This window comes from Eurosta solidaginis, chromosome X (assembly GCF_040869045.1).
Source record: "Eurosta solidaginis isolate ZX-2024a chromosome X, ASM4086904v1, whole genome shotgun sequence".
NCBI lineage: Eukaryota > Metazoa > Arthropoda > Insecta > Diptera > Tephritidae > Eurosta > Eurosta solidaginis.
Genome location: NC_090324.1, coordinates 132282106 through 132292315, shown reverse-complemented (window position 1 = coordinate 132292315; position 10210 = coordinate 132282106).

The following is a 10210-nucleotide window of genomic DNA, read 5'->3' as shown; positions in this document are numbered from 1 at the left end:
ATTATCAGAGTAAGGCAAAACTAAAAAAAAAAAAAAAAAATAAATGTAAGGCGCGATAACCTCCGAAGAGATCTAAGGCCGAGCTTCTCTTCCAATTTGCGTCGTGCTCCTCTTGATTTTTCCCTACAAATTGGCCGGACGGGACCTACATGTTTTATGCCGACTCCGAACGGCATCTGCAAGGCAGATGAGTTTTCACTGAGAGCTTTTCATGGCAGAAATACAATCGGAGCGCTTGCCAGACACTGCCGAGGGACGACCCCGCTTAGAAAAATTTTCTTCTAATTGAAAAATCTTATTTCTAAAATTTTGATGTTGCTTTGCCCGGGAGTTGAACCCAGGGCATACCGTGTGATAGGCGGAGCACGCTACCATCACACCACGGTGGCCGCAAAACTACTGCTCCTAAAATTCGCCAACATATTTGACCAGGATGGTTCAAGACAAGGCCGCACCAACGTTGTGAAACATCAAATTGACACTGGAGATGCGAGGCCGATCCGTCAAGCTCCCCGTAGTGTTCCACTGGCGACACGGGAAGTTGTGAGTCAAATCATACAAGAAATGAGCGACAGCGGCGTAATCGAACCATCAGCTAGTCAATGGAGCTCACCGGTGGTACTTGTAAAGAAGAAGGATGGAAAAATGGGGTTTTGCGTGGACTACCGCAAGCTATACGATGTCACGAAAAAGGACAGCTACCCATTGCCAAGGACTGACGATACTCTGGACTCGTTATCTGGTACGAAATGGTTTTTATACTCAGTTGAGCAGAGCTCACAGAGTATATTAACTTTGATTGGATAACGGTTGGTTGTGCAGGTATAAAGGAATCGAGATAGATATAGACTTCCATATATCAAAATCATCAGTATCGAAAAAAAGTTTGATTGAGCCATGTCCTTCCGTCCGTCCGTCCGTCCGTCTGTCCGTTAACACGATAACTTGAGTAAATTTTGAGGTATCTTGATGAAATTTGGTATGTAGATTCCTGGGCACTCATCTCAGATCGCTATATAAAATGAACAATATCGGACTATAACCACGCCCACTTTTTCGATATCGAAAATTTCGAAAAACCGAAAAAAGCGATAATTCATTGCCAAAGGCGGTTAAAGCGATGAAGCTTGGTATATGGGTTGACGTTATAACGCAGAATAGAAAATTAGTAAGATTTTGGACAATGGGCGTGGCACCGCCCACTTTTACAAGAAGGTAATTTACAAGTTTTGCAAGCTGTAATTTGGCAGTCGTTGAATATATCATGATGAAATTTGGCAGGAACGTTACTACTATTACTATATATGTGCTAAATAAAAATTAGCAAAATTGAAAGAAGAACACGCCCACTTTTTAAAAAAAAATTTTTTTTAATTCAAATTTTAACAAAAAATTTAATCTCTTTACTGTATATAAGTAAATTAAGTCAAAATTCAACTCCAGTAATGATATAATGCAACAAAATACAAAAATAAAGGAAAATTTCAAAATGGGCGTGGCTCCGCCCATTTTCATTTAGTTTGTCTAGAATACTTTTAATGCCATAAGTCGAACAAAAATTTACCAATCCTTCTCAAATTTGGTAGGGGCATAGATTCTATGACGGTAACTGTTCTCTGTGAAAACGGGCGAAATCGGTGGAAGCCACGCCCAGTTTTTAAACACAGTCCACCGTCTGTCCTTCCGCTCGGCCGTTAACACAATAACTTGAGCAAAAACCGATATATCTTTACTAAACTTAGCCCACGTACTTGTCTGAAATCACTTTATTTTGGTATAAAAAATGGCCGAAATCCGACCATAACCACGCCCACTTTATCGATATCGAAAATTACGAAAAATGAAAAAAATTCCATAATTCTATACCAAATACGAAAAAAGGGATGAAACATGGTAACTGGATTGGTTTATTGACTAAAAATATAACTTTGGAAAAAACTTTGTAAAATGGGTGTGACACCTACCATATTAAGTAGAAGAAAACGAAAAAGTTCTACAAGGCGAATTCAACAGCCCTTGGAATCTTGGCAGGAATACTGTTAGTGGTATTGCATATATAAATACATTAGCAGTACCCGACAGATGATTTTCTGGATCACCTGGTCCACATTTTGGTCGATATCGCGAGAACGCCTTCACATATACATCTAAGGGCCACTCGCTTTTAAAACCCTCATTAATACCTTTAATTTGATATCCATATCGTACAAACACATTCTAGAGTCACCCCTGGCCCACCCTAATTGCGATATCTCGAAAAGGCGTCCACCTATAGACCTAATGCCCACTCCCTCTTAAAATGCTCAGTAACACGTTTCGTTTGATACCCATATCGTACAAACATTCTAGAGTCACCCCTAATGGCGATATCCCAAAAAGGCGTCCACCTATAGACCTAATGTCCACTCCCTCTTAAAATGCTCAGTAACAGCTTTCGTTTGATACCCATATCGTACAAACATTCTAGAGTCACCCCTGGCCCACCCTAATGGCGATATCTCGAAAAGGCGTCCACCTATAGACCTCATGCCCACTCCCTCTTAAAATGCTCAGTAACACCTTTCGTTTCATACCCATATCGTACAAACATTCTAGAGTCACCCTTGGTCCACCTTTATGGCGATATCTCGAAAAGGCGTCCACCTATAGAACTAAGGATTACTTCCTTTTAAAATACTCATTACCATCTTTCATTTGATACCCATATCATACAAACACATTCTAGAGTCACCCCTGGCCCACCCTAATGGCGGCATTTCGAAAAGGTGTCTACCTATAGACCTAATGCCCACTCCCTCTTAAAGTGCTCAGTAACACTTTTCGTTTGATACCCATATCGTACAAACATTCTAGAGTCACCCCTGGCCCACCCTAATGGCGATATCTCGAAAAGGCGTCCACTATAGAACTAATGCCCACTTCCTCTTAAAATGCTCAGTAACACCTTTCATTTGATTCCCATATCGTACAAACACATTCTAGAGACACCCCTGGTCCACCTTTATGGCGATATCTCGAAACGTCGTCCACCTATGGAACTAAGGATCACTCCTTTTCAAAATACTCATTAACAGCTTTCATTTGATGATACCCATATCGTACAAACCTATTCTAGAGTCACCTATAGTCCACCTTTATGACGATTTCTCGAAAAGGCGTTCACCTATAGAACTAAAGCCCATTCCCTTTTAAAATACTCATTACCACCTTTCATTTGATACCCATATCGTAAAAACACATTCTAGAGTCACCCCTGGCCCACCTTAATGGCGATATCTCGAAAAGGCGTCCACCAATAGACCTAAGGCCCACTCCCTTTTAAAATGCTCAGTAACACCTTTCATTTGATACCCATATCGTACAAACAAATTCTAGAGTCAGCCCTGGTCCACCTTTATGGCGATATCCCTAAATGGCGTCCATCCATAGAACTATGGCCTACTCTCTCTTAAAATACTCTTTAATACCTTCCATTTGATACACATGTCATACAACCACATTCCAGGGTTACCCTAGGTTCATTTTCCTACATGGTGATTTTCCTTATTTTGTCTCCATAGCTCTCAACTGAGTATGTAATGTTCGGTTACACCCGAACTTAGCCTTCCTTACTTGTTCACACTGGACTTGAAAAGCAGCTATTGGCAAGTGGAAGTGAAGGAGGAAGACAAAGAGATAACAGCCTTCAGTTTCAGTGATGGTCTTTGGCAATTTACAGTGATGCCTTTTGGACTTTGTAATGCACCACCTACTTTTGAAAGACTCATGGATCAGGTACGGAAAGGACTACATTGAAAAACATGCTTAGTGTACCTAGACGACATCATCGTATTGGGAAAGAATTTCGAAGAACATCTGAAGAACTTGGAGAAGGTTTTCCAAAGAATAGGTGGTGCTGGTCTGAAACTTAGTCCCAAAAAGTGTTCTCTGTTCAATAAGCGAGTTAATTACTTAGGTCATAAAGTAACAACGGAAGGCATCTGCACCGCGAATGAAAATATAGAAGCAGAAAGGATTGGCCATGACCACAGAATATTCATGAGTTAAGAAGTTTCCTTGGGCTGTGCACATATTACCGCCGATTTGTACCAAATTTTGCCAACGTAGCCCATAGCCTCCACGAGCTTACAAGAAAAAATAAAGCTTTTGAAGTGAAGAAGGAGCAAAAAGTGGCTTTCCGAACATTGAATGAGCGTTTGTGCACTGCCCCAATGTTGGCATATCCAATTCCAGGAGCAGCATTTATTCTAGATACCTATGCGAGTGGATATGCTATAGGAGGCGTATTATCACAACTGGTCGATGGACAGGAGAAGGTAATTGTATATTACAGCCGATCAATTGGAAAACCAGAGAGGAACTACTGCGTTAAACGGAGGGAGCTGCTGGCATTGTTAGAGTGCAATAAACATTTTCACGAATACATCTACGGCCAGCGATTCCGCGTTAAGACAGATCACGCAGCGTTGAAATGGCTTCTTCAGTTCCATAATCCGGAAGGACAATTGGAACGGTGGATCGAGCGACTACAAAGCTATAACTTTTCTATTGAGCATCGGAGAGGCAGTACTCATGGGAAAGCCGATGCAATATCACAAAGACCATGTTGTTTGGAATGCAAGCACTGTTCAAAGGCCGAGGCTAAAGAAGACATTATAGATGTCCGGCTAATGACTATGACATGTACGGATGAATGGGACATGGAACAACTAAGGAAGTGTCAGCTAGAAGATACAGATCTATCACATGTTATGCAAGGGCTCGAACGGAACGAAAGACCAAATAGAGAGGAGATGTTAGCAGAGAGTCCCTTTGCGAAGTCATATTGGGCACAGTGGAACAGTTTAGAATTGATATCCGGTTGCCTTCATCGAGTATGGGAGAGAGAGGATGGTCAAAGTAAGAGGAAACTGATAGTTGTTCCAAGGAAAAGGATTCCAGACATTCTCAATGAGCTACATAACGGTCCAAGTGGAGAACAACTTGGTAGTCCGTAAACAATTGGAATTACGAAGACGCTCGAGAAGATTAAGCAGAGATTCTATTGGGTTAGTCTCCGTCAGTCGGTCACTGAATGCATTGCCAACTGCGAGGTTTGCAGCAGGGCGAAAGGGCCCAAAATCCGAAGTCAAGGCCAGATGAAGCAGTATATTTCAGGTGCACCTTTTGAAAGGATTGCCATAGATGTCGCAGGTCCATTTCCTACTAGCAACCGCGGAAACAAATACGTACTGGTGGTTATGGATTATTTCAGTAAATGGCCAGAGGTATACCCAATTCCAAACCAAGAAGCGGAAACAGTAGCAGAAGTGGTTACAAACGATTGGGTTGCAAGGTATGGTGTACCAAAGGAGTTACATCCTTACCAAAGCAGGAATTTTGAATCAGCTGTGTTCCAAGAAATGTGTAAGAAGTTTGGCATTCGAAAAACACGGACAACTGCATTGCGTCCTCAGTCCGATGGTATGGTGGAAATTCAATAGAACCTTGGAGGAGCATTTAAGGAAAGTAGTAGACAAGTACCATAAGGGGTGGGATACACACATATCATTATTCTTGATGGCTTACCGATCGGTAGTGCATGGGACAACGGGCCAAACTCCCGCAAAGGTAATTTTTGGCAATGACCTTCGACTGCTAGCTGATTTGAAGTTTGGGATAGATGCCGATGCGGAGAGAAATGCCAAGAAATCCACTGGTGACCTAGAAGAAGAGCTGAAAGAAATACACGATCTTGTAAGGAAACGAAAAAAATTTATGAGTGACAAGTTGAAAGCCAGATACGATAAAGCAATTATTTCAGAAGTTTTTCAGGAAGGCGATTTGGTGCTGTTAAACAACCCACAACGAAAAAAAGATTTGTGGTTCTTCTGGAAAGGCTGGCAGCGTTTAGATCATAAAATTTGTCTGATCGGGACGAGCAGACTTGGATGGAGGGCAGTGTGATGAATATTAGTAACACTAAGTGATACTCATATCACTAATCTGATACTAAGTAAATAAAGCTACAACAACAATAAAGCAAGCTGCCCCACTTAAATGTACGTAAAAAAATGTATTATCATGTACACACATACATAAAAGCAGCAGAGAAATACTCACAAACACATGTCATCATCAGCTACTACTTCGCACACATATACACACGCATATGGTTACACACTACAAATACACGCGCGTATAACCAGGTAGAGGATTCTAGAAAAGGAAACGTCTAGACATATTGGCAGAGAATATAAAAGCAGAAGAAGCTGAGTAGTCCGTAATCAATTTGATTTAAGCAAGCTATTGGTTGTGAAGTATCAATGTTATTGTACAGTACTTTCAAAGAAGTCTAATACAGGCTATTTTGCATTATTGAATATTAGAGTTATTCATTCAACAGTTTAGCGATACGAACGTTAGCAGAAGGTTTGGAGCAAGCGGAATTTCCCTAACTTCGTTACAATATGCAAAAAACTCATTTGAATACACAATAGGCTATAACCAAGCAATGAACAAAAATATCTGGTGTATTATTCTAAAAGTAAAAAGTATATTTCCCCAATATAAAATAGCTGTAATCTATCACTCACTGTGGATAAAACAAGTGTGATTTCTTATCTGTCAAATGCCAGACAGGATGTTCAATATGGCTGCTTTTAAGCGTTTTGACAGGGTGTTCAATATGGCGGCGCATAGGGCCGGCTATCTTCAGCGGGTGATAGAAAGAGTTACAGAATGAGACAGCGATAGTAAATAAAAATTCAGGTGATCCATTCTATTTGTAATTTTGACGTTTGTGCAATTGTCTTATCCACAATGCTATCACTCACCAAACTCGAGTGATGGATGTTTTAAATAATAATTGCTTAACGCAGGATAATGTTATTTTTGCCGGCGATTGTAACATAAACCTCTTTAAGAGTACTACATATGTATACTAAGCAGTTAGTTGACTTATTTCAATCCTTTACTAACATAGCGGAACGATACAAGGTGGCAGCATGGTGACATACCTACAAACATAAATAAAAATTCCATGTACTTTGGTTTTGTAAATTCGATGGACAAATGTCAAAATCGTACTGCGTCGGAAGTTGATGTATCAAATCAAATAAAAAAAGTTTATTATAATCAGATTTCCGATGCTGCCACTTTGTATCGTTCCGCCATGTTTACTATGGAACAAAAACTACATTTTTACACGCGAAAGGACGATAACACCGAAAAATTGATAGACCTATTATTTACAGATGGTATCACAATATCATGTGCAAAACTAGAAGAATATCAGATTTTAGATCATGAAACTATTCATTTTAAAATCAAGTTAGATAAATTACTTCAAATGAAAACTAGGAAAACGATAATTTCTTGGGAAAATTATACATGTGACTGTCTTATTAACCAATTACAACAGTTCAACTTCACTGGCATTGAAAACTTGAGTATCGAAAATAAAGCTACCTTGCTTCATAATACCCTGTCAAATGCAATGGCCACACTGACATACTCCAAGGAAGTCAGTGTTACGCTTATGACCAAGTGGTATGATTTTGAACTTTCAAATTTGAATAAGCCTAAACTAGATCTTTACAAAGTCGCTATAACAACTGGGGAATGGAATGAATATATCGCTATAAAACGTAAATATAAACGGCTAATTTAGATTAAAAAAGCGAAGTATATGCAACATAAAATCGATTGTAATGTTGCTGACAGCAAGGCCATTGACAGTATATTGGAGATCAGCCTACATATCACGGCTATTTCCGTTAATTATGATAGTATTCTAGGTGTGCAAAACGGCTCCAATGTTTTTGTTTCAATAAGTTACTACAACTCACGTACTTGAAATAGTAAGTAGGTTCAAAAACAAAACTGGAGGGAAAAAGCTCATTTCAGAGGGCGTTATTAAAGACTCCATAACCTAAGCAGGGTTTTTTTATGCTCAAATTTTTAGCGAAAGCTTAGATACAGGTATAGCTCCTAATTTATCAAAATCTTCCGTAGTTGTGCTCATAGAAAAGGTTAAAAATACCATTAGAGCGGATGAGATCAGACCAATTAATACGTTACAATTAGGGCTGGGACTATCCGCATATTCGAATATTCGGATATCCATACGGATATCCGTTGACACGGATAAAATCCGGACCGCATAGATATCCGGTTAATATTCGTTTATGAAACTATCCGGATATCCGGATTTGTGAAGACCGGTTAATAACCGTACTTTTGGATATCCAGTGAAAGCAACAAATTGATGTACCATATATGTTTATTTAACATTAATAACAATAAATTCGTGGGGCCTCTTAATCAATTAACAACGTTTTTTCACAATATAAAAAAATGGCACTGTTCTTATTTTCACTTCTTTGTAAAATTGTAGCTTTTTAATTTTTGACGTTAATTTAATAATCTACAAACATATTTTGTGAATAATTTTTCGATGTTTGCTTCGTTCAATTCTGATATGCAGATATTCAACTTTTATATTCCAGTATCCGGACATACGGATATCTGGATTTTCCGTTTACGTATCCGGATAGCCGAACAGCGGATATCCAGCTTTCCCAGTTATGAATACGGATATCCGGATAGACGGATTTTTTGCTTAGCTATGCGGTTATTCGAATATCCGGTTTATCCGGATAGTAGAAAAATCCGGATGCAGTTCACAGCCCTAGTTACAATGTGGCGAGAAAATTCTAGAAACGGTGGTAAAAAACTAGCTTGCAAAATACTTAGAAGATAAAGAAATTATTATCCCACGACAATATGGCTTCCGAAGGAAACATTCCTGTGAAAGTGCTTTGAATTTAGTTATAGCGCACTGGAAAGAAGACCCAAGCAGGAATAAATATTTAATAGCTGTATTTTTGGATTTAATACGTGCATTTGAGACGATAGGCCAAAATCTACTAATACACAAGTAAGAAAGGCTAAGTTCGGGTGTAACCGAACATTACATACTCAGCTGAGAGCTTTGTAGACAAAATTCTCTTTTTCATAGATTTATACAAATGGTAATACTAAAAAGTGGAGCAACTTGCCTTTGCTATCTTTCTTCAGCTATCAATTCGTTTTATTTGAAAATTTTTTTTAAATATGAAAATTTCCTTAAATTTGAACGCATTTATTTATCATTTTCTTTTAATCAACCCTTAAATATTTTCGAAGAGCTCCTAATTATGAGTCCGAAATTGTAGACCCAGGGTGACGTTTTTTGGAACGATTTTCCTTCATCCTTTGTGAAATAAGCGAAAATCACCATGTAGGAAAATGAACCTAGGGCATCCCTGGCATGTGTTTGTATGACATGGGTATCAAATGAAAGGTATTAAAGAGTATTTTAAAAGGTAGTGGCCTTAGTTCTATAGGTGAACGCCTTTTAGAGATATCGCCATAAAGGTGGACCATGGGTGGCTCTAGAATGTGTTTTTACGATATGGGTATCAAATGAAAGGTACTTATGAGTATTTTAAAAGGGAGTGGGCCTTAGTTCTATAAGTGGACTACTTTTCGATATATCGCCATAAGGTGGACCAGGGGTGACTATATAATGTGTTTGTACGGTATGGGTATTAAATTAAAGGTATTAATGAGGGTTTAGAAAGGAGTGTCCCTATATTTGAAGGCGTTTTCCAGATATCGAACAAAATGTGGATCTGGGTGACCCAGAGCATCATCTGTCGGGTACCACTAATTTATTTATATATGTAATACCACGAACAGAATTCCTGAAATGATTCCAAGGACTTTTAATTTCACCCTGCAGAATTTTTTAATTTTCTTCTGTTTCGATTATACCTTGTAAATCTCTGCAAAGCGTTTTCCCACCGGGAGTGGGATTTGAAACCGCACTCGTAGGATGGTTGAAGTGTTAAAAACGCATTCAGTCACGTCATGCCTTATTAGTTATAAACTTTATCCCATTTGCTTTCCTTGCATATTTTATTCCTTTGCACAGTACATATTTTGTATGTAATCATGTTTTAAAGATATGCTTTTTGTTGGCGGTTTCACTGAAGCTGGTATTGTTGCTTTTGTTCAATTTAGAAAACTACAAATTATTAACCAATGTTGTCTATTTGTATGAATTAAGCGGGGGTTGCCCTCATTGCTTTAAATGTGTAAAAACAGTTGTTTGAAGGAATTTTTAATTTATAATTTATTTAATAATTTGGGACAAATTTAAACAACGTGACATCAGGACGGACAA